At 44.1% G+C, this 24139-nt stretch overlaps 1 protein-coding gene across 1 annotated transcript in view; it reads right to left on the minus strand.

Annotated features, from left to right (window-relative positions):
• The window catches only part of NTM (neurotrimin), a 409793-nt gene that overhangs the window by 144929 nt on the left and 240725 nt on the right, over positions 1-24139 (minus strand). The gene's annotated exons all lie outside the window — the stretch shown is intronic.

The raw sequence follows: 24139 nt of genomic DNA on the forward strand, positions 1-24139 counted from the left end.
TGTCAGAACATGAGTGATGACAAGTGGCAGAAGACAGAAGTAGAAAATAATTCAGGGTCCCTTTTGCAGGAATCTCTATATCTTACTAAAGAGTTTGGAGTTTATCTCGTAGGAAATGGAGCCACCAAAGGATTCCAAGCAGAACAATGGCAAAATCGAATTCTTACTTTGGAAAGATAATGCTGATAGCAATAAAGACTGCATACTGGAGAGAATAGTACTCAGAGGAAGTTACTACCATTCCTACCACCATTATTACCATCATCATCAACTCACCACCACCACTCTTCACTTTCAGCCTTACCTGACCTGTAGGGCATGACTATTGTTTCTAAGCATTCACAGCGCTTTAACCAGACTGCCTCAACCAGTCATTGCAGCAATTCTAGGTGACAAGTACTACTATTAACATTATTCAATATACAACACAGAGCAAGGTGAGGGAAAGTGCTTAAGGTCACCCAGCTAGTGAATGACAGAAGTATGATCTGTACACATGGCATCCGCAGCCTTTATACCATTCACCCCATCCTGGGTTGAAAGCATTTAAAGTCCTCTAGAAATAACATAGGTTGATCTAAATAGAAAAAGCAGAGTGGAAATGAGTTACGGACCATTTTGTAAATAAAATTTTAAGGCTTAGTGACTTAAACAAACAACACCAATGAAGCAGATGCATGCTGTAAAGGAAAGGCATACTTGGGTCTTCCCTGGTGGTCCAGCGGTTAGGACTTTGTGTTTCCACAGAAGGAAGCACAAGTTAAATCCCTGGTTGGGGAACTAAGATCCCCCATGCTTCATGGTATAGCCAGTAAATAAATGATGAGACTTTTTTCTTTTACAAAATAGTTGCAGATGATTCTGAGCTTTGTTGACCGAATGCATGTTGGTGTCATTTGTTGAGATGAGAAATACCAGAGGGGTTGATTTATCTTACGGAACATGCAGTGTGCATTTCCCATTCTTTCAAGCTATTACTTGGACTCTGAAGCTTTTTCCTAAATATCAGAAACCCTAGACAGCGTGAGTATAGTCTGACATCTGGTAAGACCAAAGAGCTGTGCTCTTCCACTCCAGTAGCTGGAGAATGGGCACATTGCCTGGCCTCTGCAAGCTAGGTGCTCTTCTCAAGAACTCTGCCTCTATATTGAGTGATGAAAAGAGGCAGAGACAGTGTGGAAGCCATTCTTGTTGGGATGCCTGGTGCTCAAAGGTGTCATAAGGACCACAGTAGTGCCAAGAACAGCCCCTATGTTAGCCGTGGTGGCTGCAATGCCCTGGCAAGACTCCTCTTGTATTGTGATTTTTTTCCTGCATATTGACCTTTTTCCCATTTTTTACTCAGCCCTCTGTCAACTTCCTGAGTTCTACAACATAGTTGCAATCAATTTCTCTTCTGTTAAGTCAAACTGAGTCAATTTCTGTTGACTGAGACCAAGAACCCAGCTAGGTACAGAAGATAATAAGAAGAGTTTGAAATATGTTGAGTCCAAGTTGTCTTCAAGACATACAGGTTAAGATATTCACTAGACAGCTTGTAATCACGTGGGAATTTAGAGGTGGGCACACTCTGAGGTCTGCCCACGTCAGGATCTCCAGCTCACGCCATGGTTGATAGCATCACCTGGGGAAACACGAAGGGAAGAAGCTCAAAGTTGAAACCCAGAGGAAAGTCGGCATTTTTGATTTATGAGAAGGATTTAGGTTATTAAACAAAGGGGACTTAGATGGAGTGGGTCAGAGCTGGGTGAATGTCAGGAGAGAGTTGTTTCATGAAAAATGAGAAAAAAAGACCAAAAAAGAGCGGTGGCAAAGACATCAATTTCAGCAGAAAGAATGCTGAAAAGATGTTCTGGGAGTTGATGATAAGAAATTACTGGTGTCCTTAGAGGAACAGTTTACCTTACTTGGAGTAACTTATCCTGAGATCCTCAAATAAAATAAGTAGTCTTAATTTATAGCGTCAGATGATAAACCATATCCATACAGTGGAGGACCAAAGGTATCACTTCTTTCCTCTCCCGCTCCTTCTTCTTCTTTCTCCCTTCTCCCTCTCCTTCTTTTTTTCTGAAACTCTTTCCAGGAAAGGGGCCCATCTTTGCCCAGTACTGGTAGCAGCAGAAAACGGTGGCGAGACATCTGATAACAGAGCTTTGCCATATTCAATTCAATAGCCAACTTGAAAGGAAACGAGCCCTGAATTTTCACTGGAAGGACTGATGCTGATGCTGAAACTCCAATACTTTGGCCACCTGATCTGAACAGCTGACTCATTGGAAAAGACCCTGATGCTGGGAAAGATTGAGGGCAGGAGAAGGGGGTGACAGAGGATGAGATGGTTGGATGGCATCACCGACTCAACGGACATGAGTTTGAGCAAACCTCCGGGAGACATTAAGGACAGGGAGGGCCGGCGTGCTACAGTCCATGGGGTCTTGAAGAGTCAGACGAGACTTTGCTACTGAACAACAAAGGAGAACAGGGGATGGAGGTGGTGCTGTGAACTCTTACTTTGGTGATGATAAAGGGGTCAGATTTACAAGAAATTAGGAACTCAGGTCCTTTTGTTTGTATCCAGCTGCTCAGGACGCACTTTATGGAAAATTATGAGAAGATTTTTTTTTTCCCCTCCTCTGGCTTGGGAAACCTAGAGCTTGCATTCCTGGAATCCAGGGCAAATCAGAACTACTTGTTTAGGGGAAGCTGTTCAGTTATATAAAATTTTTATCATTTGTCCTTTTTCTTTAAAGATTTAAACACATTTTCATCCATTTTTCTTGTTCCTTTGAAGTTGCCTGCTTCACTTCTCGGCTAATCTCTGCCTTTAATAATAATCCATCACTGTTTAGTAGCTTTTTTAAAAGCCATGTTTGACTTAACATGACTGTCAACTTCTCTCTGCCTCCCAAATGCCCTTGCTAATCATCTCCAACATCTACTGGATAATTTCATCCTCCTTAAGGATGTTCTTATTCTCTTTCATCTTCACAGGTTAGGAAATAATTTATTAGACTGTGAATACATGATACAAACTGAATGTGAAGTTCCATACTGAATGAATCACCTTTCTCTCCAAACCCAATCAGTCTCCCTTTTATAATATATTCTAAAAGCTCTTAAACGGGTATTCATGGGCCTTTAAGAAGATTTAAGGAAGAGTATCAGATTTTCCAATAACTTTCTGGAAGTGCATGCGAAATAACATTTCTATTATTACCACTTCTGATTTCAGGTGAAAAATTGAGACACAGAGAGGTTAAGACACATGTCATGGTCCAACAGTCCGATTTTAACATAGCCAGTCAGCTCTCAGTGCTAAGCCATTATGCCACACTATTCCACAATCAAGGACTTTTCCCATTCTTCTTCAGTTTCCTTACTCTCCATATGAGTCACTGAATCCCATGGGTCTTTACTGGTGAAAAAAGCACTCAAGTCTGTACTACCTTCCCCATCATCCCAGCAAATTACCTTAATTCAAGCCATCCTCACTGGTCCCCTGAAATGACTAGAGTAGAGGATGCCAGTTCTGTCCAGAACGTCTTTCAAAATAACTTCCTTATGTTTTAGAAATGCAAATTTCCTGGGCTTATAATATTTTAAAGTATTCCCTTTTCATTCAGGTTAGCAGTGTATATAATCCTTAGCTAAGTGTGTCAAGCAAGGACCTTCAGGACTGGCATGAGTAGCTTCAGCAAACTTATGCTTTACTGTAAGGTACCCAGTTAAGCAATCAGGCACTCTCTCTCACACACACCCATGGGCATCACACAGTCAAAGAGGCTCAGTCTTTGCCTACCCACTGCAATCTCTCAAGCATTGACATCAATAAATTGCATTAGGATCTCTGTGCCAGTCGCCTCTCCCCAGAATTTTCTCTTGTGCATCCATTCTGGTTCCTTGGATTGGCAGAGTCTCAATCTTCACACAGCTAACTGCTGTCAGCCGTTTACATATAGACCCAATCTAGAAGCCTCCCCTGACTCCTCCACCTTGAACCAGGTCAATCTTGACCCTTTTTTCTGTTTCTCCAGCATCTTACAACAATTCATTGCATTCAATGTTAACAAAGGGTGGAGCCTCCTGCAAACTCTACAAAAACAGCAATTCTCTTTTTCTCATCATACTCAGACAATACAGAGCGCCTGGAACATGGCAGGTACTCAATAAATGAATGGCAAAATAAATAAAATCGGGAATAAAAAGTGAATTCAGCTTCCTTAATTAATGTAATTGTTTGAATTGAATAACTGAAACACCCAAGTTTTTCTTTGCTTTGAATCCATTAATCCAACTGACAAGTTAAATGTTAAATTCTAATAACTCAAATTTTCCCATAATATTTAAAAAACATTTCTGTTCTCAATAAAAATCTTGCCTCTCTTAGATGGCTGACATCTACACTAATGAAATTCTTATTACTTTGATTTAATTTTTAATATCCTTCTTCCCCATCATGTTTTCTTGATGGACAAATGATGAGCAATCCTCCTTCACACTGAAGTTTTAAAATAAACAAATGATCCATATGTATAAAAAGCATGAATCATCAGTGGCCCAGGGCATAATTAAAACAACATTAGATTATACATAATTTGTGTTATACATATGTTTATACATGCTACATTATGTATATATATATGTATCTTTACTAAGTTATTCATAATTATATTCATAATTATTTATATTCCACAATCTCCACAATAAATTTGAGGCATCTTACAATGAACACAGAAAATTAAAGAGCAAGGTAAACACACAGAGTAAGGTCCAAGGAAAGCAAAATACATACCTCAAAAGGCAATCATAAATGCCAGCATACATTCTGATTATAAGCTTTAAATTTCTTTTGGATAAAGGGCGAAAGGGAATGATGTTCAGTTGTATGAATGCTTTGTTAAGTAGGAAGGACACATTGCAGCTTTTCCAGATTAAAAAAAAAAAAGACAATGTACGTCATATTAAAGTTTGCCCTCTTTGTTCCCCGCCCCCCCAAACAAGTCCTAAGCATAATCCACATGTTTATTCCTGAGACCTCAGGCAAGTGATGCTGTTCTGATGATCCAAATCTCCTTAGCTATAAGAAGACGGTTTCCCTACTGATGACACAAAGTGAATTTTACCTGAGACCTAGGTGACTGCAGCCATGAAATTAAAAGACGCTTACTCCTTGGAAGAAAAGTTATGACCAACCTAGAGAGCATATTGAAAAACAGAGACATTACTTTGCCGACTAAGGTCCATCTAGTCAAGGCTATGGTTTATCCAGTGGTCATGTATGGATGTGACAGTTGGACTGTGAAGAAAGCTGAGCACCGAAGAATTGATGCTTTTGAACTGTGGTGTTGGAGAAGACTCTTGAGAGTCCCTTGGACTGCAAGGAGATCCAACCAGTCCATCCTGAAGGAGATCAGCCCTGGGATTTTTTTTGGAAGGAATGATGCTAAAGCTGAAACTCCAGTACTTTGGCCATCTCATGCAAAGAGTTGACTCATTGGAAAAGACTCTGATGTTGGGAGGGATTGGGTACAGGAAGAGAAGGGGATGACAGAGGATGAGATGGCTGGATGGCATCACTAACTCGATGGACGTGAGTCTGAGTGAACTCCGGGAGTTGGTGATGGACAGGGAAGCCTGGCGTGCTGCGATCCATGGGGTCACAAAGAGTCGGACACAACTGAGCGACTGAACTGAACTGAACTGAACTGATATCATCTTATGTTCTATAAATATTTTAAATTCCGGCATCAATATGGATATGTGTTCTTTTTTAATGCTCTAACCAGAAACTTTACTTATTTTAATTGGAGTATAGTTGGTTTGCAATGTTGTATTAGTTTTTGCTATAAAGCAAAGTGATTCAGCTATATGAGTGTGTCCATCCCCTATTTTCTGATTTCCTTCCTATTTGGATTACTATAGAGCACTGAATGAAGCTCCCTGTGCTATCAAGCAGGTTCTCATTAGTTATCTGTCTTATCCATAGTATCAGTAGCACATATATGTCAATTCCAATCTCCCAACTCATCCCACTACCCCGCCAACATGGATATGTCCTCTATACTCCAGTCAAATGTGAGTTACTCAGCCAAGGTTCTGAATTATTCCATTATTAGTTTTCATTTATTCTGTCATGTGCATGAGAAGCAATACAGTTGCTCTAGAACATTTATAATCGGTAAATACTGAATAAAGAAGCAAACAGTATCCTAGAGTAAGACTGTGTCTCTAGTTTTAAAAAGTTTTTGAACAGATGCCCACAGCAACTGGGAACTGACTAGAGGTTTAGCTGGTTAGGATAAGTATATTAGTTCACAACCATTAAGGCAGAGAGCCTAATCTTCCCAGTATTTTACCCCATGGCCCACTGGGGCTTCACTGCTTTCAACAACAAGATTTTCATTAGCTCTGAGCATTTTGTTAGTCTGCTTGGTTCATTGCTCAGGTGTGGAACCACTGAACTCAATTATAGCTCCTTGCATAGAGTTTTGAAGTACAGCATTACTAAGAAGTTGCTTGTTAGGAAAAATTCAAATGTCTTCTGAAATGTTCTGTATTTTATCTGACTTGCTGTAAGGTATTATCCTTATGGTTAGCAACAAAATGATAGTAAGGATAATAATATAAGTCATCCTATCCTGTCCCTCACTCCACTGTGTGGCAACATAAGGTCACAATAATGCATTAACATTCTGGTACTCGCCAGCTGGAATTGCTAAAGCTATGAAATTGAGTCATACGGTGGCCACTGGATTGGAATTTACTTCTCCAAGGCCAGTGGAATCAGAATGGAAGGGGGTTTCTCTCCATGGTTCTGAAAGGGATTAGTCTCCCACAGGATTTGATACTGAAGAAGTTCAAAGGAATCTCTTAAGTTGAATTGTGCATGTTTTGTAATGTCTCTAATAAATCAATTACTTCTTGGCAGCAAAATGTCACAGCATTTTAAATTCTGATAATCATCTCCACTTTTCTGAGCTTTAGGCTGTTATAACCCACACAATCTAGCGAGGAATGCATCAAGGAGAAGGTTGAGCAACAAGCAAACAATAGACTTCAGACTCATATACTTGACTAGGATTCAGAGAGCCTAAATCCTTCCTCACTCCCAGAATACTAAGGTGTATATCGATATAATACCACACGCCAAGCCTAATGTGTGAGGAAGTCTACCCCTTGGAGTCTTATTTGGAAAGTCTTTTGACATTTATAGAGAAAAATATTTATTTGTTAAACATCACTGTATGCGTGATATCTTTTGTTACTTATATAATCTAGTTGTACACCCTTCAAATGACGAGACATGAGTGTCTTCTACTCATGATCTTACAAAAGGGAAAGAAACTGCCTTCAACTTAAAAGCACTTAATCTCCTACAGAGATGAAAACTCTTCCTGAAACTAATTTTTCTACGTGTGTGTTCTTTTTTATCTTTGAAGGATGATTCTATCTCTATAACTGACCAAAATGCTCAAAACCCATCTTTTACAAATGCTTTCTTTTTATCACCTGCGTGTGTTAGTTGTCCAGTTGTGTCCAGCTCTTTGCAACCTCATGGACTGCAGCCCACCAGACACCTTTGTCCATGGGATTCTTCAGGCAAGAATACTGGAGTGGGTTGTCATTCCCTTCTCCAGGGGGTCTTCCCAACCCAAAGATCGAACCTGGGTCTCCTGCATTGCAGACAGATTTTTTTACCATCTGAGCCATCGAGGAAGCCCTACCCTTGTGCAAATAGGCCCACCTAAGGTGCAGAACCTGGCTCCCTCTCTCCCTGGGTGAGAAGCCATGTGAGCTTCCTGAGGACAGATGAATGAACATGCCTTCTGCATAGCACGTAGACTCACTTCTGCACACAGTGGTGTGTAACTGCAGAGATGATGTGAATGTGCTTTGATCAATGAAGTCCTTCCATGGATTCATACAATGAACCTTTCTTTATTGTCAAGCATATGTCAGGACCACACTCAAAAGTGATTATACAGAAATAAACAAGAAACCTGCCTGGCTCCTGTTAGGAGTGAAATGAGGGCAAAGGAAGCACCCATGAGATGAATAATCCTGGAACAGTGTAAGGGACACTGAAGTCATAATAGGAACAAATATCTTTGAAAGTTAAAGGTCAGAGCCCAGCTGCTTGCTTGAAATGGGATTGGTGCAGAAGGGAACTCTCAGAAGATGGATTCTCCAAGAAGGCAGTTAATTTCAGTCTTAGAGAATGGGCTTGTTTGTTTCAGGCTGAGAAGGAAGTTTCAGAGAATTAACCACCTACCTCTCACAACCACTCCCAACAGTCAGTCTCTGAATCTCTGACTCTGGCAAACTGAAGACATTACTCTTCATCTGCCATAAAGACTAGGTTGTGGGATATTCTAAATTTCTACAAACTTGATTGACTTTACCAGATTTGAGGCCCTATTGCTTACGAAGCAGGACAGCATGAAGCAGGGTCTGGATGTATGTGGGGGAACCAGTGGGCTGAAAGAGCAGGGCTGAGGGACGTGGCAATCCCTGCAGAGAGGAGAGAAAACCCCGGGCTGAGGGGAGGAGGAAATGTGCCCTCCACCTTCCCGATCACTGAGAACCAAGGGTATCCACACCTTTAATTAAAAATCTTACATGTATATATTCTGCACTAAATCATCCTCGAGTACCTGAGCTGGACACTTTCATTACCCACTTTATTTGCAAAGCTGCAGCCTCCCACATCCCAAGACTGAAAGTGGCAGAGCCCCTCTGGCATGTTGTGGGCAAAGTGCAGGTCCTTAGTCCCCTAGTTCAGAACAGCCACATCAGATAAATGTGAAGTCCTGTTACCCAGAAATATCCATCTAAGGACAAGAGATGATTTGATTATCGTGAATTCCGCTCCATATTCCTCCTCCTGCCTGAGAGTCACCTCCCTCTCCAGAGTAACAATCATCTGAACACAGGCAGATGTGAGGCTTTTCAAAAAGTAATGAACTCACAGGCGGAGGAGCCAAGGCGAGCATGGTTTAAACGCGGGGCTCCAGCAACCCAGACAGGCCATCAGTTATATAGCCCTGCCATCGAGGAAGCAAAAATAATATTTCAAAGAGTCACTGTCAGAAAGAGAAAGGAGAAAATGCCATAGAGATCACACCGTTCTGAGCAAGCAGTTTCAAAAGCAGAGATGAGTGGATAAATCCTGCCAAGGCGGCCCCTTCCACCCAGAGGGGAAAAGAGGGACACAACGACCACCATCCTGCTCAGCTTCATCCAACACACTTGAGTTCAAGATGTCACTTTTCCAGCACTGTTTTCCGTTACCACTTGGGGGGTGTAGAAAAGCACGTTCTTCATTTGCCAACCCATCTCCAAACATTTTTGAGAGCTCAATGTAATATATAAGTACAGGATTGACTACTTTGCATCATCAGTTCACATCCATGATGCAATTTTATTCTATTTGCCTTAGGGAATGGACCACTATTACCTCTATTTAACAGACCACAAGATCAAAGCCCAGAGAAGTTCAATGACTTATTCAAGGTCAGCCATCTGTTCAGTGCCCAGCTGAGGGTCTAGAAAGCAGGAGGCCATAAATAAACATTTTTTTGGCAATAAAGCATGATATCTGAATCAAGGAGTTGGTAGTCTAGTAGCCAGTGGAAGCCTCTATCTCACATCTCTCTCTTTCAAGGCAATCTATTAAGAGCTGCTGCTGCTGCTAAGTTGCTTCAGTCGTGTCCGACTCTGTGCGACCCCATAGACGGCAGCCCACCAGTCTCCCCCGTCCCTGGGATTCTCCAGGCAAGAACACTGGAGTGGGTTTCCATTTCCTTCTCCAATGCATGAAAGTGAAAAGTGAAAGTGAAGTCGCTCAGCTGTGTCCAATTCTTAGCGACCCCATGGACTGCAGCCTACCAGGCTCCTCCATCCATGGGATTTTCCAGGCAAGAGTACTGGAGTATTAAGAGCTAGGTAGGGTCAAATGTGGGCTTCCCAGGTGGTGCTAATAGTAAAGAACCCACCTGCCAATGCAGGAGACATAAGAAACTCAGCTTCAATCTCTGGGTTGGGAAGATCCCCTGGAGGAGGGCACAACAATCCAGTCCAGTATTCTTGCCTGAAGAACCCCGTGGACAGAGAAGCCTGTTGGGGCCACAATACATAGGTTCACAGAGTCGGAGACGACTGAAGAGACTTGGCATGCATGCATGCAGGGTCAAATGTAGGTAGGGCCAAACCATGTATAAGCCATCATCGAACAAGACACACTCTTTGACCAAAGCATTCTGGAATGTTTTGGTGACTGTTGTTGCTGTTTCATGTTTTTAAGAGAGAAGGAATGGAGACAGTCCAACATTTAGGAAAAAGGCTCATCCCATTGAAGCTGTGCTACTGTTAAAGTAAATGTGTTACCTTAGAGAAGGGCAGAGAATGGAAAGACCAGCAGCTCTGTAGCCAGAGGGCTTCTCTCTTTAGTTTCCAGGCACCAGTCACATTCACTGAGACTCACTTTCTTCACTTATGTCAACTACTAATTGGTGCTTGCCATGGGCACTTGCCATCTACCTCTACAAGGATTAAATCAGGTGCTGCGGTAGTTGCTGACTTTGAACAACCTCTGGAAGGAGCTCAGGGTGGAGAGCAGAAATCAGGCACTCTGTGCTTAGGGAAGAACTGGTAGAACAGGACTTCAGATAGTTAGATATTTTCAGGAGCCCAATTCTTGTGTCTCTTCATATCTAGAAAAGCATTAAAATCCTTCATAGTGATGAGTGTGCCTCATGACCTGAAGAAAGCTTCTGCAAAAAATATGTGCTTGATTACACGCACTCCCCCTTCACCAAAATCACATATGCCAACTCTCCCTCCTACCTCTTTGGAGCAGTTTCAATTTCTCAGCGCTATCTGAAATGCTGCCTCCTAAGCTAGAGTCCTCATTTTGCCCCCAATAAAACTTAACTCAAAATTCTCACATTGTGCATTTTTTTTAGTCAGCACTTAGAAAATGGAATTGATAACACTTGCCCTACTTCATAAGCTGCTGGTAATAGTGGGCATGGAAACCGCTTTATAAAGTCACATGCATACAACTATTACACATGTCTTAAGAGTTTGAGAAACCTCCTCCAAGGTTCCCAGAGTCCTCTTGTGGAGACGAGGAAATGGCTAGCCCACTACAGACATCCGGTGGAATCACTAAAACAGCAGGGGTACCAGCAGCAACCACAATGCAGGTTCTCACTGGTGTAAAATGCCATGGTTTAAAAACACAACAAAAACACACAAAGATAGTTAAAAGGATAGAATTTGGAGCAGTCAGACAGACATGCCCATCACCACCTCCTGGGCACACGTGAACAGTCATAAAACAAATTCCTTAACCTCTAGAGTCCTGATTCCTTGGTCATAAAATGGCAGTGACAGAGAGATTTCACTCAAAGCTTCTATTGCAGGGGCTTCCCTGGCGGCTCCGATGGTAAAGAATCTGCCAGCAATGTGGGAGACCTGGGTTTGATCCCTACGTCAGGAAGATCCTCTGGAAAAGGGAATGGCAACCCACTCCGGTATTCTTGCCTGGAGGAGTCCATGGACAGAGGAGCCTGGAGGGCTACAGTCCGTGGGGGCAAAAGGATCAGACACAACTGAGCAACTGTCACTTCATATATACTTCTATCGAAGATTCAACTAAAAATGGGCCTATAGGAGATGACACAATAGTTGGAAAACACGTGGAGCAATTATCATAATTCTTTGTAGGATTACAGGTTGTCTCACTCTTTGCACATGTTCTATGTAAGGTCAGGTGCATGGACATGGAGTTATGCCCCCTCCTCTAGATGACCTGGAATATGTTTAGACACAGAGAGCTACAGGATGCACGTGAGTTGCATGACTTTTTATACTAGTCCTTTGGTATTACAATTGATCTTGCCTGGTTTCCTCCTACATTGATCTCTTCAGAATGCTCTTGACACAAATGCAATTTTCTGCAGCCAGCAATCAAATTCGCCAATCAAACACAGCCAAAGCGATCGAAACAAAGGGCAGAAGTTGTGCTATTTCCAGCACAAATGATCAGTTCCTGAGTTTCTGATAGCATTGAATGGAAAAATCAAAATAATTTGAGGCATAAATAGCCCAAAGCCCTTGGGCCCCCAGCCTATTTGCAATATTCCTGTGTGACCTGGAGCCTTCCGTGACGCATAAGTGGGGAACGCATATCTTGTGCGTGCTGTGGAGACTTGGGAGTTGACTGACGTCTCCAATACTGTGGCTGTTGTTCAATCACTAAGTTGTGTCCCACTCTTTGTGACTCCATGCATTATTGGCATTTAAGTAGATTTTAATGGTCTCGTTCCTCTATAAGGCCAAATCATTTTTTTATCACCAACTTAGGATGATTTCTAGTCACTGAATGAATTTCCCCAAGTCATTTTTTGTGCAGAAGCCTTGTGCTCTCTGAACACACTTGCTGACTGTGTCTCAGCACAGTGCTCAGAAAGGGAGTCAAACAAATGAGAAGAACCAGGAGGAAGTAGACATGGTTCATGCAAAGCGCCCATGTTTTCTTTTTAATGTTTATTTATTTATTTGGCTGTGCCAGGTCTTAGCGGTGGCATGTGGGATCTTCAGCTGCAGCATGTGAACTCAATGTGGGATCTAGTTCCCTGATCAGGGATGGAACCGGGGCACCTGCATTGGGAACACAGAGCCTTAGCCACTGGACCACCAGGGAAGTGCCCGCCCTTGGTTTTTAACATGCAGACGTTACAAAGCATCTCTTTATGAAAGCTGCCAATTGCTAACACTTTATGCATATCAATATTGCAACAGCAGATCCCTGACTAGACACACGTGCACCTGCTGGATGCTAAGTTACTTCAGTCGTGTCCGACTCCTTGCGAATCTATGGGCTGTAGCCCACCAGGCTTCTCTGTCCAGGGGATGTCCTGGGCAAGAATATTAAGGTAGGCTGCCATTGCCTTCTCCAGGGGATCTTCCTGACCCAGAGATCAAACCCTGGTCTCTTGTGTCTCCAGCATTGGCAGGCAGACTCTTTACCACTGCATCACGAGGGAATTCCTAAAGACACTAGAACCTATCACAGAATGAATGATGAGGAATTAGAGATTCATTCAACAAGCCACATTTACTGAGGACAATATGTGACATTTTGGCAAATGACTCTTGAGCCCCAAAGAGCTACGTTTTTTGGGTGAATAGATAATTAGGATATAATGAGGTCAGTACAAGGAGAGACCCATGCAACGCTTGAACAATCTGATTAGGGGAGAAGAGGACACTTAAAGAACACGACAGGCATTGCCAAATATTGTCATTTCCAGCATGAGGTCAGGACACATATGGCTGACTGTCCTACTCCTAGCACTCAACGTAGTGCCTCAAAACACAAATATTTAATATTTGTCAAACTGAATTGTAAAAAAAAAAAAAATTCAATGCTTCCTCATATTATCCACATCATGATAAACTGATGAATGGTTATACTCAGGCCATTATAAATGAGAAATCTGGGACTCAGAGAGATTAAGTGTTCGATTGAAACATACACAACTGCTAATATTCAGCCACTTTGATCTATAACTTGTGGAAATTTACACAGTAGTAAGATTCAAACTTTATATCTCTTGATTCAAAGTCAAACATTTTTTATTATTGTAAAGACATCAACTTACTCTATGCAATTTGAGGAGAAAAAACAAGACAGATTTTAGAGGGAGGCACAGTTTTTAGGAAATCAATCCTGAATATTCATTGGAAGGACTGAAGCTGAAGCTGAAGCTCCAATACTCTGGCTACCTGATGCGAAGAGCTGACTCATTGGAAAAGACCCTGATGCTGAGAAAGACTGGGGGCAGGAAGAGAAGGGGATGACAGAGGATGAGATGGTTGGATGGCATCACTGACTCATGGACATAAGTTTCAGCAAGCTCTGGGAGATGGTGAAGGACGAGGAAGCCTGGCATGCTGCAGCCCATGGGGTTGCAAAAGAGATGACTTAGGGACTGAACAAGAACAGAGAAAGAGATGGGATGAGCTGAAGTCTGGGCAGGAGATGGTCACAGCTCTCTGCAAACCTCCAGAGAGACACTGCCATGCTCTATTCCTGCCAGGGAGACTCCATCAATATTTACTCCTAGTTTTTCTCCTATTTGTCTGTCAGGGCTGAAGACAAAGGCAAGGTGCTCCTCCTGCTTCTAGTCTCCAGGCCCTGGCCAATGGCAGTTCCAGGAGGCTATTCTCAGGATGGGGACCTGAACTTGGAGATTGCCCTAGCTAACACAGCTGTCTGGAGATGTCTACATCCCCCAGAAAGAGTTTTATAACACGTGTGATGACTCCAGCCTACAATGGACTGATGTCGTTGACCACTCAGCCACTGGCCCTCAGGAAGAAGAGAGGGGAAGATGAAATAAGAATGAACCAGAGGTTCAAAATAAGTGAAAAGCCAAAGGACTGTGTGATTAGAATGGATGACTCAAATTCTAGGAATAACAGAGACTAAAATAAAAGGAGGTGAATGCATAATGGATCAGATAATGTCTGAGGAGACATCTGTGATGTCTGATTCTAAAATCAGTTCAGTACACCATTTGCCTGCTCCTTGGTTCTGGTGGTGTGACTCCAAAAGGCCTTCCTGGTACAAGCACGTGCATCCCAGCAGGGCCCGGCTTCTGGGTCTGCACCAAGTGAGGCTCTGCCTTACATAAGCTCAGTCTTTTTTGTCCTGCCCCAGGAGGTGGGCTACTCTCAAGCCTGGGCTCTTCCCCCTTCTTTCAGGAAGATTTCTCGCAGGCCTTGGGTTGACTTAAAGATTCCCCAGGAGATCTGGCCTGAAAATCAGTTCCAAAAGCCAAAAAAAAAAAAAAAAAAAAAAATGAGGAGTGCCAGATTAAAGTATCAGCCCAGAATTTATGCTCTAGACTTAAGGTTTAATAATGCAACAGAAAATCAATATTTAATAAAGCAAATGATGGAGAAAAACACTGCCCGGGAGATGAGGCTGCTGCACCGTTTTCAAACGTCTCAGTCCCAGAGGAGGTTGGGTTGGCAGAATGGATCGGTGACGAGGTTGACAAGAGAGTCTGGCATGCAGACAATCGCAGGTCCCATTGATTCCTATTCTGTTATCTCTGAGTGAGTTGGCCATTTTCATTAAAGGACTAGCAGAGAATGACAATGAGAATGAGATGAGACACTCAACAGACAGCAGCCTAGGACTCTCCTGATCCAGGCAAGAAGGCCTCCTAAACTCAGTCTATTTGGAGAAATGGGAGATTTGTACCTCTTTAGATGAACTCCAGAGAGGGGACAAAAGACAAATCACTCCAGCCAAACTCATGGTACCATGAAGAATGGGGTAGGATGTCCTTGCTCAGCACAAGCAGTGTTGTGAACCAATGGCTTGCACTTAGTAGGGCTACAAACTGCCATTGAGTGATTCCTGCATCTTGAAAAGACTGGGCTGAGAAATGCAAAGTTTCTTGGGTATTCTCTGCTTACTAAGGACTGGGAGGCATTTCTGAGCCATAGGAAAGTTTAACCGAACCAGGCAGGTCTCTAGGCTCCCTCCTTTGTAGCAAATGGTCAGTTAGTCATTTTTCATTGGAAATTATTCTTCCCTTTGGGGGAGAAACAGGCTTCATCCTGTCTATGTCTCATGGACCTAGATATCTGGGTCATAGCTCGTTTCATATTCTTATTTGGCTAGAAGGAAATATAGCTGTTGGATAGCCAACAACCTTTGTGTGGTGAGGAGAGAAGGCCGTGCACATCCACCCTGAACAAACCCACCGTGTTGCCTGCTACTGAAACCATGCATGGCCGCCATGTGTAATGCAATAAATTCTTTCGAGTTACTGTGTCTTCCATTCATCTAGGCTCCCAGCGTAGCTGGGAAGAAGTACAGACATCGAAAGCCAATATGTTGCTCATAACATCAGAAGCCTCAGGCAAGGTGCGTGCCAGCCGCTGCCTGAATAGGAATGAACTCATTTGCAATGGGCAGGTTGGCTACTCGCGTTCGTTCTCTAAAAACACAGAGTAGAGACAGCGCAGTGTATTGCTCTTGGTTAATTAGGAAACTTCTTCAGAAATCCTAAAGGCAACTGTAAATTAGGAGGAAAATATTGGCTTGAGATGGAGACAAGTCAAGATGAAAGGAGGAAAGGAGGTGGGAACCAAAAACCAGAGAAGTGACTACTGAGGTTGATCTTGCTCATCCTTGTCTTAATACACGCTGGCCACAGAGGCGGGACGTACTTTCACCTGAAGCCCTTTGAGCCCCCAGTTTTCCCTGTCTTTTGCTGCTCTCTCCTGTTTGTGGGAATTTTGCTCAGTGAGTTTTTTAAGAATTTTTTTTTCTTTTAAATTAATGAATGAATTATGTTTGGCTGTGTCAGATCTTAGTTGGGACACGTGGGCTTAGCTTTCCGTTCAGCGGGTGGGATCTTAGATCCCCGGCCAGGGATCAAACTCGTGTCCCCTGCATTGGAAGGTAGACTCTTAACCACTGAACCACCAGGGAAGTTCCTATGGACAAATTTTTGTTGAATGAATAAATGAGCAAAATGCATTGAAAATAATGGGAAAAGGAACATGCCATGTAAGGAGTTGAGAGAGTGAAGGTCTAAGCCATTGGTATGGTTTGAGAGATGTCCAGGGAAAAACCCCAGCACAGCCACGAGTTTATCCTGTGAATTCCTCATCATGTCACAGATATTCTATAAATACAAGACAATGGTCCTCCCACATGTCTTCCTGATAAAGGCCTCTGAGACTGTGAGGCACCAGGCAGTTCCAGAAAGAAGCCTTAATGCTAAAAATGATGGTCAATAACACCGACTCTCACCTTCTTCCTCTGGTTTGGGCTTCTCTTCCTTTTGAGACTGACACATATTATGTCTGCTTATCTCTTCAAATTTAGAGTTCTGAAATTCTGGGTTCCAAATTAGTGTCATGATTAATTCCTATCTAGCCTTAGAGTATCCTGGAAGAGATTCCTGCTGCAGTCCAATAACTAACAAGGTCTTATTTAGCATGGTGGGCCAAGAGGCTTGAATCACTGCAAAATTGACATTATAGGTCTAGCAAATGGGACTTGGTACTTCAGTGCTTCAAAAAGGTTAAAAAAAAAAAAACAAAAAAAAAACTAGGTCATGCTCTCCAGAATACATTACAGGGAACACTGGCTGAGGGGTTCTCTGATCAACCCTGGCAGGGAGCTCTAGAAGAAAATCGAGGTCTAGATTCCAACAAATAGGAGAGAGCAGCAAAAGACAGGCAGGACTTGGGCCATAAAGGGCTTTAGGGGAAAGTTTTCAACACAGGGAGTAATCAATACATCAACCAACTAGCTCAGGGGCTGCTATCAGAGCAGCTATAATAATAATTTTATTTATAAAATTCTAGCTTCTCCTGAGATGCCCAGGGCACTGTACAACAGCACTAAATAAATTAAATTAAAGCATGAAATATTATGAAAATTCAATGAAATCAACATTATGGAGAAAACAGGGAAACTCCCAAATATAAAAGAAAAAAGGACTCTTCTCTGCAGGTAGCAGCATTTAGCAAGAGGATGATTTTAAGAAAGTACCTCAAAAGTTCAGCCTGCCGACAAGGGGGTAAACCACCCTGGGCAACCACCCTTTCAACAGCAGGTAAGGGTTCAAGCCCCATCTTCCATGTGGAAGCTTTAGGATCTCTAGCAAGATTTTAACCCCTTTAAGCTTCAGTGTCCTCATCTGCAAAGTGTAGGTACCATATTCTTACCTACCGCCTAGGATTGTTGTGAGATAGATAGAAAGATAGATAGATAATAGACAGATATATATATATATATATATATATATATATATATATATATATATATAGAGAGAGAGAGAGAGAGAGAGAGAGAGAGAGAGAGAGAGAGGCCATGCTATGCAGCATAGGGGACCTTAGTTCTCTTACCAGAGATCAAACCTGCACCCCCTGCAATGGAAGCCGGGAGTGTTAATTGCTGAACCACCAGGGAAGTACCTGCAGTGAGATTTAATGACATTTTGTTAAGTACTAAGCCTGGTACCCATGATCTAGTAAAAACCCAATAAATGTTTTCTATTATTATCGCTTGTGGGCTTCCCAGGTGGCTCAGTGGTAGAGAATCTGTCTGTAATGCAGGAGACCTGGGTTCATTTCCCTGAGTTGGAAAGATACCCTGGAGGAGGAAATGTCAACCCACTCCAGTATTCTTGCCTAGAGAATCCCATGGACAGAGGAGCCTAGCAGGCTATCATCCACGGGGTGGCAAAGAGGCTACACGACTGAACATGCATGCACGCTACTTCCTAGGAGATTACTGCTGTGACTGCCGGACAGAGGATGCATAGTGGAGGACACATATAGTACACTGATTAGGTAACCGATTAGGTAAAATGAGATACAATCCTGAACCAAGACAGTGACAGTAAAGATGGGCCAATATGAACAAGGGGTACCTACAGGATCAGGTGACTGAATTAGGGGTTCTGTAGGAAAGAAAACAAAATTAGACAGCACGTTAAAAAGCAGAGGCATCACTTGGCTGACAAAGGTCTGCAAAGTCAAAGCTATGGTTTTTCCAGTAGTCATGTATGAATGTGAGAGTTGGACCATAAAGAAGGCTGAGTGCTGAAGAACTGATGCTTTTGAACTGTGGTGCTGGAGAAGACTCTTGAGAGTCTCTTGAACTGCAAGGAGATCAAACCAGTCAATCCTAAAGGAAGTTAACCCTGAATATTCATTGGAAGGACTGATGCTGAAGCTGAAGCTCCAATACATTGGACACCTGATGGGAAGAGCTGACTCACTAGAAAATACCCTGAGGTGGGAAAAGACTGAAGGCAGGAAGAGAAGGAGGTGTCAGAGGATGAGATGGTTGGATGGCATCACCAACTCACGGACATGAGTTTTAGCAAACTCTGGGAGATAGTGAAGAACAGGGAAGCCTGGCGTGCTGCAATTCATGGGGTCACAAAGAGATGGACACGACTGAGTCACTGAACAAGAACAATTTATACTATTAGAACAGTGGTTCTCAATGCAGGTGAAATATATAAGGACCGGGGTGTTTTAAGATAGAAGTATGCCATGACCGTATCTCCAGTAAACTGAGTCAGAATCCCTAGTCAGGGAGGAGATCTTCAAGACTGGTATTGTTGGATAACGCTTTAAGTAAAAATGATGTACAACAGCACGGAGGATCACTGGCTAGGTGGCCTTCAAGGTGTTTTCAGCTCTGCAATGGTTTGAGATTATGGTCCACGCTCACAGGGCACATTCCCATCTGGCAGCCGTTCCTCTGAGTCAGATTAACCTGAGTTTTTGCTCGTGAGAGGGAGGGCGATGCCTGTGGTCAGGTATGTAGTGGTCAGGACGCCAGAGCTCAGACCTGGCTCTGCTGTTTCCCAATGTGGGGGACCTTAGACCCAGGCAAGTAAACTTCTGTTTCCTCACCGGTTGCACAAGGTTGCTTTGGGCATTAAATGAGATGACATATGTAAATTGCTTTACCCACTTCCTGGCTGCCACACAGTAAGCTTTCAGTAAGGAACAGCTGTAAGTATCATGATCACCGCACGATGAAAGCTCGAGCTCTCTGTTTTCCTCCAGTTGCCTCTACAGTGAGATGAGATGGAGAAGCTATGTTTACCACCTCCCAAGACCAGCACAGCTGTGGGCACACTGTACCCCAGTAAGGCACCCCAGTCTAGAGCCTCTGGGCATAGTGGGGGCCGGGAAGACCTTGGAACTCAGCTCAGAACCTTGCCCTGCGGCCACCGTCCCACTCCAGGAAGTCCCTCTGTCCTGCTGCTCTTCCATGTGGCCAGGCCCAGCCTCATGACAGGCAGCGCCTCTCTGCGGAGAAGTGTCCGGGCAACCAGTGGAGTAGCCATAATGTTTCAGGCAACTGGTACTTTCACTCTTCACTTTCTTGAGTGGATCAATGGAAAGGCAAGTGAAATTAAGGAACAGTCTTTCAGAACAGTCCTTCTTCCAAAGTCACCCCAGAGACCCCAGCCCCAGGGTGCAGCCCTCCTTCCCTCTATGGCTCTTCACATTCAATCTGGCCTAACATAAGTCCATTACATCATGATCAACTGTGAGTTCCTTCTGGCTCATAAACAGATGCACCCCTTCCCCAACACATACGATAGCATTAGGGATAAAGGACACAGACACACCATGTTTGAAGCTCAACAAAGAAACCTTCAGTGTACCGTCTTCCCTCCCTGGGCTGTGCAGGGAGAGAATTCCAAGTGAAAATGAATGAGGACTCCCCAGGGGAAGTGCTATAGTGTGAGTGACACACAGCTCCATTTCAAGATGTGGTTATTAGGTGAAATGAAAATAAAGAAATAAAAAGCACACTTGATTACTTATTCTCTGCATCACAGCCATGTGAGCTGTTGGTACTGGAAGGAAATCACAGATGCCGACCACAGGAGAAAGTGTCCTAGTGGACAGGCTGAAGGGCAGAAACTGCGGGGCAGGGGGCAGGCTGGGGAGCACGGAGCTGTGGACAGGAGGGAAGAGACCATGGATAGCACTGAGGGATGCCAGACGAAAAGCAGGGGGGAAGGGAGAGAGACAGAAAGGAAACACAGCAGGGAGAGGGGATCCAGACAAATAAGAGAGTAAAGAGCCCATGAGCACAAGACGGCACAGGACAGAGACTAGGACGTCAAAGTGAAGACAGTGCGGCCACAAGTTCAAGGTGGTGATCAGGAAACAGAGCGACAAGGAGAGCAAACCTGAGCAAGGTTGGAAAGAAAGGAAAAAGGATGAAAAACTGCAAGAGGCAGAGGACCACAGAAAGTGCAGGCGGCAACGAAGAAGAAACTGCTGGCAAGATCAAATGAAAACAGTCTCGGAGAGACAGCCAGGAGATGGCAGAGGGAGGGAACGGCCGTCCCAGAGAGAGTGCATTTAACCTGCATCAGCCCTGCCCATCTTCCAGACAGGGCCTCACTGTGGCCAACCCAGGGCGTCATCAACAACTCACACGTGCTCAAGGCCACACATGGGGAGACACAGAAGGAAGAAGCTTGGGATTGGGGTGAGGGCTCATCTGCAAAGCTTGGGGTTGGGGTGAGGGCTAGAATGCAAGAGGTCAACGTTGTACCTTTTCAGTTTAAGGTGCCCGTGAGACAGAGATCAAGTCCAAAGAGTAATGACCACCCCCACCCCAATCCCAGCCAGTTAATGAGAGAATACTGAACAACTTTATCTCAACTCCAACCCCACATTCCCAAACCACATCTCATAGCCCAGGGCTGGGCAATGTCACCAGCCTCCTCCCACTAGACCCACATGTGTTTTCCCCAACCCAGCACCTGGGGGCAGCTATGTTAAATATCACAGAGCATAGTCTCCATTTTGGCATCTGGATTACTCTGTCACCTCCTGCAGGCACCCCCATGGACAAGGAGTTGATATCATACATATGTCTACATTATAAGGGTGGATCGCCAAAGAGCTTCTTACTTTAAAAAATAAATAATGGAAACAGCCTGCCCCAAAGATAGCCCTTTCTTCAACTCTTCCATTGGCCAAACTTGCACTTCTCACAGATCTGAAATACCAAACTTGGCTGACTCTCAGCCACCAGAAACTCGCAGTGTTAAACGCCAGTGTATTAGCTTCCTGTGGCAGCTGTTAACAGGTTACCAAAGACTCAGTGGCTTACAACAACAGAGATATGTTCTCCCATAGTCCTGGAGACCAGAAGTCCAAAGTGAGTCTCACTGGGCTGAAACCAAGATGCCTGCCGGGCCGCATGGCTTCTGGCTGCTCTAGGGGGAGAATCTGTCCCTGGTCTCTTCCAGCGTCTGGGGGCTGCTGACACTCCCTGGTTCATGCCACATCACCCTAGTTACCAAGGACAGCAACCCTGAGTCCTTGCTCCATCTTCACATGGCTTTCCCCTCTCTGTGTCTGTGTACAATCTCCTGCCTCCCTCTTCTAAGCATACATGTGATTACATTCAGCGTCCACCTGGTTAATCCAGGCTGATCTCTCCATGCCAAACCTTAATCACTTAAACTACAAAGATATCATATAAGGTAACACTCAATGCTCCAAAAATTAGGACCTGATATTTTTGGGTGGGGATTATTTAACTGGTCGCAGACAGTCTCAACATACAACAAATCAATTTGCTTAACGATTTAAAAAAGAAGCTTTATGGGTCCATTCATTATCCAACAAAGAGCCTGGAAGCCCCTATTAAGTTCCAAGCCCTGGGGATAGAATGCAAAAGCAGACACACTTCTTGGAAAACATACATAATTCAGCTAATCACAAAACTAATGTCGAATTACAACTGCAGTGAGAAACACAGAGTTTCATGATTCTACCTCCAGGGGGAGGAAGGGTAGGGGCTACCCTAAGACAGGGGGTTTGAGAAAGCTCCCTCAGGACCTGGCATTCGGTTTCATGTCTAAAGGATGTCCATATATATACTCAGACGCCCAGTCGTGTCTGACTCTTTGCAACCCCATGGACTATAGCCCACCAGGGCCCTCTGTCCCTGGGATTCTCCAGGCAAGAATACTGGAGTGGGTTGCCATCTCCTTCTCCAGCAAATGTTCCTGACCCAGGGATCTAAACCAGGTCTCTATGTCTTCTGCATTGGCAGGGGATTCTTTGCCACTGGTGCCACTTGGGAAGCCCCAAAGTCCTTGCTGCTGTTGCTGCTAAGTCGCTTCAGTCGGGTCCGACTCTGTGTCACGCCATAGACGGCAGCCCACCAGCCTCCCCCGTCCCTGGGATTCTCCAGGCAAGAACACTGGACTGGGTTGCCATTTCCTTCTCCAATGCATGAAAATGAAAAGTGAAAGTGAAGTCGCTCAGTCGTGTCCAACTCTTAGCGACCCCATGCACTGCAGCCCACCAGGCTCCTCCACCCACGGGATTTTCCAGGCAAGAGTACTGGAGTGGGGTGCCATTGCCTTGAGGTAGAATCAAATATAGGCTTGAGCAGGGTACTTGGGCTTTGAGTGGAGAAATGGTGGGTGACAGAGAGCAGAGAGTGTGTGGGCAGACGAGCTGTTTTATTGTCATTTTAACAGCCAACAGCTAAAATGTCAGACCATTCATTTCAAAAGACCTTCTATTTGCTTGGCCTTCCCGGAACCCAGGCTGGCTCCCCAGCTCACAAGAGCACCTCTGTCCTAGTCCTCAGATCCTCGTGTCCCAACAGCTCCCCTTCTAAACCCTAATTGCTGTTCCAACCCCATTATACCTCCTGATCACAGGGACCGGTCTCATTCATCTTTGTATCTATTCCGAACTGTATATCAGTACTCGACATGTGGTAGTTTATGCACAAGTGAAAGGGGAAAAGAACAGTGAGATTTTCTGATCCCTTATCTCAAAGCAGTAAGAAAAGTCATGGCCAGCTTGGGTGCTTAGAGGGAGGAGCAGCGTGAGCACAAGTGCCCCCTGTTGATGTCCAGGCACGGTGGTACCCTATGACCCCCACAAACCAGGCCTGGGAATTGTGAGAGAAGGAGATGATGGCAGGAGAGCGGAGGGAGATCAGCAGGTCAGAGGTCAGAAAACCAGGCACACAGAGTGCCATGTGGGGACCAGGATGGGGAGAGGGGAGTGCACCCCAGATGACCTCCAAGAATGGGGACCCAAATCTGCAAGAGGGCAGGTATGCATTCTTGGTACAGAGAACCAGCACTGTCTAAAAGAGACAACACAAGACAAAGGGAAGAAGAGCCTGGAAGCCTTTACGGCTGATAAACGACTATGCACACGGAGGGCGTTATTATCTAGCGATGTTCAGCTTCCTTCTCTCCCGCACCTTTCTCCAAATTAAGACTGGGTGATACATCAAGACATTTCTATAAAGTGTGCCTAATCTGAAATAGATGAAAGAAGTAGGTCATTTTTCCAGGTACTTATGTCAAGATTCAGACTAGAATCCAGGACCCCTAAATCCTGAAATTTACTTCTTTCTGCTAAGCCATTCCATCCCCGACGGAGCCAATGCCGGGTTCACTGTGCAGACTCCCAATTAATCAGAGTGGAAAACACTATTTGCCAAGTGAAAATCCTCTATTTTGAATTCTTAATCCCCCCACCAGCTGAGTTTACCACAAAGACATGA

This window comes from Budorcas taxicolor, chromosome 25 (assembly GCF_023091745.1).
Source record: "Budorcas taxicolor isolate Tak-1 chromosome 25, Takin1.1, whole genome shotgun sequence".
NCBI classification, from domain to species: Eukaryota; Metazoa; Chordata; class Mammalia; order Artiodactyla; family Bovidae; genus Budorcas; species Budorcas taxicolor.